The 5,171-nt window shown below is 41.4% G+C and overlaps 1 pseudogene; it reads left to right on the forward strand.

The window, feature by feature from the left end:
* The first annotated feature begins 213 nt into the window (after positions 1-213).
* LOC136865080 (5S ribosomal RNA) lies at positions 214-332 on the forward strand (annotated as a pseudogene).
* The last annotated feature ends 4,839 nt before the right edge of the window (positions 333-5,171 follow it).

Raw genomic sequence — 5,171 nt, forward strand, 5'->3', positions numbered from 1 at the left:
TCCTACATTCACACCAGGCTTGGGGCTGTGCATTAATTAAGGCCGAGGGAGCTTCCTTCCCTCTCCTAGCCCTTATCTATCCCATCGTCGCCAAAATGCCTAATCGTGTCGGTGAGACGTAATGCAACTTGCAAAAAATACTTTTTGCTTAATATTTCCTGGCCGTACCCCAATTAAATAGGATCTGCACTGATGTGGATTAAGCCAAATTTTTCCAACGGCCATACTATAATGAACACACCGGTTCTCGTCCGATCACCGCAGGTAAGCAGCATTGCGCGTGGTCAGTACTTGGACGGGTGACTGCTTGTGAACACCACGTGCCGTTGGCTCAGTTCCCTTTTGGCCGGCCCCGCGGTGCAGGGGGCAACGGGTTCGATTCCCGGCTGGTTCAGGAGTTTTTAATTGTAAATGATTATTATCCCTGGCCTCGGGACTGAGCGTTTGTGTCGTCCTTAAAGTTCCTTTCCTCACATTCAGCACTTTACACTTTCGCAATTTCCAAATACACGCAGGTTCCTAACATAGGGTGCAAGTAGGGGCAGGAGATCGTTCTAGGACGAATGCCCTTACGAACCCCAACCCTTTGTGGAGGGTTTTATTCACTACTGCGCGTTACCGAGGTGGATGGTACTGTGATGTGTTGTACATACACGAAGATGTAGCCTATACAAGGTCACCACAATCACCCGACCTACGAGCGGGAAGAATTAATAAAAATCGGCGAAAGTACCCAGCCCGGTAAGGAATCAAACCCGAGATCCTCTGAGTCGAATGTCACTACGCTGACTATTCGCGCAAGGAGCCAGGAAATAATAATAATAATAATAATAATAATAATAATAATAATAATAATAATAACAATACATTCTAGTGTGCAGTTAGGAATAGAAATTGATGGCAGTAAGATGACATGTAACCTAACGCAATTGCAAATATTTCCTTTACATTGTCACTTTATACCACCCGAATCGACATGAACGTAAGTGTTGTGCAATTGGGGTGAGACAGCTGTGTGACATTGTCACCGGATTATGTGAATGATGAAAGTAGTTTGAATCTTGGCGAATGATCTGTGGCATCGACTCCACAATATCATCAGTCAGGTGATAGTAAAATATTGCTTAGCTTGTCGACCAGACTACTTTTTAATTTACGCTGACGTATTAACTTTTAAAAGACTGCAGTCTCATCAAGAATTGAGCCCACAGTCTTGAACTCAAGATCCCATGTTACTGTCCACTCTGCTTTAACTTTTATCCTCACAGTTTTTGCCTGTCATAGATATTTTAATATGCATTATTCTCACGACATTCGTGACCTTTCTTATGTACGTCATTACTATAGTCTTATAATATTTTTCCCAATTAATGGTACCATTCTTAACGCCAGTATTTGACTGCTCCCAACACGGATGTTATTAAACTTCTTTGCTTTTAAGCACCCAAAGGTGCTGTTGTACGTGAGAAACGTGTCGCCACGGTGATTATAAAATATTTAAAAGAGAACGCCTGTTTGAACTTAACTGCAGCGTAAGAACACGAAATTTTGATGTTTCGATGACTTAAATGTCGAGGATATGCCACGTCTTCTTATGGACAATAAACGTGAAGGCACTCCAGCGTGAGCATTACTTCCTCACTGGCCGTTCTGCCCTTGAGGAAAGGGGAGGGAACAAGTTGGCGTGACATTAAATGAACGATAAAGGTCGTCAGCTGGCGGGGAATCTAAGACCAGCAACTGATGAGTTTGGAGATGGCTATAGAAATTGATGTGGGGCTATGTGTGACCTATTTAGGTGTAGTCATGAAGTTGACTGTAACATTTAAAACAATATGTTTCTCCCTTCCGACATAGACGTATCTTCCATGCCCTAATATGAGCAAAGAATTGACTAAACCTTGTTTGATTACCATAATGATTACGACGTTGCTAACGTTTCCTTTATTAAGAGGTTCATTTTCCTACGTACTAAGCTCTGATGGTAGGGGCAAAAGGTCTTTCTAGGTCAACGACACGAATAAATAGCATTTTAAATAATAATAATAATAATAATAATAATAATAATAATAATAATAATAATAATAATAATAATAATAATAAACCTTGGATGGTAAAGTTCACTTTAAATAGTAATATATTTGTTTACGAACTTACACTACATACCGTACACATATTCACTCACTTTCACAAAATTTTCAGTCAATTTGCTTTCACGAAATAAATAAATAAATTAAATAATAAATATATAAATAAATAAATAAATAAATAAATAAATAAACAAATAAATAAATAAATAAATAAACTGAGCATCATTCGTCAATTTGATATTTAGATTGATTTTCCGTTTGGGTGAATAATGTTATTTCATTACGAATTTATTGAAAATCCACAGCCTGTTTCCAGTCACTCCACCGGGTCAGTAATGGAATGAAGCCCCATCAAGCGGCGAGGATAGGAATCATGCCGGCTGCCGTAGCCTGACTCACTCCTTTGGGGCAAAGATTACTAATGACTGACAAATGAAATGGAGATATTGTAGAGTGTTGCTGGAATGAAAAATGACAGTGAGAAACGGAGTACCCGGAGAAAATCTGACGCCTCCGCTTCGTCCAGCATTAATCTCATATGGAGTGAGCGGAATTTGAACTACATAACACAGCGGTGAGAGGCCAGTGCGCTGTCACTTCAGCCCCGGAGGCTTTGCTAATGTATTTATTTATAATCTTTGATATCTAGCATTCTACTATGAAGCCAATCTCAATGGCCCATCAATTAGCCGCTCTTCCTCTGTTCCAAGTGTATTTGATAGATGGTATTTCATGATGTTTAAATGCGACATTGGGTCATTGCCTGAATGGTCAGCGTATTGGTCTTCAGTTCAGAGGGGCCCTTTTTCGATTCCCGGTCGCGCCAGGAGTTTCAGCCGCGATTGGTTCATTCCCCTGGGCCGAGGGCTGTGTGTTTGTGTTTGTGTTACACATCCTCATTTACAGACGGCAAAATAACCGCCACAGGAATACATAATAGTGAACACATCCTTCGACAGGGTGTGCAACCTATCATAAAATTGGGCCTAATTAACATGCAGTGCCAACCCCAATAATTGGAATAGGTGAGGAAGAGAAAACATCAGATGGAAATTCTATGTGACACAACTTCCATTCAGTCTATCTTAACGTATAGTCCAATTGGAGGGACGGTAAATGAACAGTGAAATAAGAATATTATAAACTACAAAAAATGTAATAATAAAATAACTTACCGGTGTTACGTCCCAATAACAACTTTTACAGTTTTTATTGATGCCGAAGTGCAGGAATTTTGTATCCCGGAGTAAATTTACGTGCCTGTAAATCTATCGATAAGAGGCTGCCATATATTAAATAATATTGGACTCAGCCAAACTTGAACCCTAGAACTTTGCCTCAGAAAGCCACCTTTGCACAGTCTGGGCTTCTCAGCCTAGCAGACGGTAAATTAAATGGCGTACGGCTTTTAGTGCCCGGAATGTCCGAGGACAAGTTGGGCTTGCCAGGCGCAGGTCTTTTGAACTGACGCCCGTAGGCAAGATGCTCGTTGTGATGAGGATTAAATAATGATGAAAACGACACATACACCCAGCCCCCGTGCCAGCGGAATTAACCAATCATGGCTAAAATTCCCGACCTGGCCGGGAATCTTACCTGGGACCCCTGTTACCAAAGGTCAGCATGCTAATCATTTAGCCATGGAGCCGGACAGCAGAAGGTAAAATAATAATAATAATAATAATAATAATAATAATAATAATAATAATAATATATCACCTCAGGTTTCCCCCCCCCCCCCATAGAGCAGACAATATCACAATGGAAACAGGAGTCTCTGGTCTGCCGGAACCCGAATGGTAGGATCAGCCGCATGACAACAAAAGATCTTCACAATCTTGACTGCACACTCAGAAGTACACCCGGAGAGGGCAGGTTTTATGTTAGCCATTCAGGGCCAAGTTATTGTAACCAGGACCTACAGAAAGTACGTACAAAACCAAACCAAACCAAACCCCATGGCACTACAGCCCTTGAAGGGCCTTGGCCTACCAAGCGACCGCTGCTCAGCCCAAAGGCCTGCAGATTACGAGGTGTCGTGTGGTCAGCACGACGAATCCTCTCAGCCGTTATTCTTGGCTTTCTAGACCGGGGCCGCCATCTCACCGTCAGATAGCTCCGCAATTCTAATCACGTAGGCTGAGTGGACCTCGAACCAGCCCTCAGGTCCAGGTAAAAATCCCTGACCTGGCCGGGAATCGAACCCGGGGCCTCCGGATAAGAGGCAGGCACGCTACCCCTACACCACGGGGCCGGCTCGAAAGTACGTACAGCAGGACGAATATGTAGAATCTGATCTCTGTTGCCGGTATTCCGCATCCAGCGAGCCAATACATCAAACCACCTCAGCATGTCAATGATTAGCAAACTTGTACTATACAGAGTGTCTGAAAGTAGGTTACGGAAAATTTATGGGCATAATAAATTAAAAACTACAAGAGAGGGTCCGTCATACATACTTTTACTAAACCGCTCGGTTAATCGCCAGTGATAACTGGTTCATATCTCTTATGTCTTGCGACGTAGTGCAAAGAATTCCCAACAATACGTCGGTGGTGAGAAGTGGCATTAAAAATTCTCAAGGAAAATGCATGGAGTATGCAGAAATGATCAGAATCTTTACTAGTGTAAAGGAAAAGGAACCTTACCGTACCGTACTGTAGAAATGTATGTTGGCATGGCATATTTACGTACTTCTGCACTATCATGTATTTAAGATTCATTTTCATTTACACAAAACATGTGAAAAAATAATACAACGAAAATTGTTCTGATGGACTGCATACCCGTATGTGGCTGGGAGGCGTGACAAGTCATAAGGAAAATAATTGTCAGGTACGTGGTATTAGAACTAGACCATCATAATGTTTTCGCTGATAATATTTGACGATTGAGTTTCTTGAACTTTATTTCAACCCCCTGTCAATAGTTTAACTATCCTTTTCTTAAACGACTTCAGAGGACTTGGTAATTAACCGAACATTCGCCTTGAAAAATTATTCCAATCCTTTCTTCCTCTTCCTATAAATGAACATTAGGTCCAATTTCTCCTTTTTAATTCCTACTTTACCTTCAAATTTT

The sequence above is a fragment of the Anabrus simplex genome, chromosome 2 (genome assembly GCF_040414725.1).
Source record: "Anabrus simplex isolate iqAnaSimp1 chromosome 2, ASM4041472v1, whole genome shotgun sequence".
Taxonomy (NCBI): domain Eukaryota; kingdom Metazoa; phylum Arthropoda; class Insecta; order Orthoptera; family Tettigoniidae; genus Anabrus; species Anabrus simplex.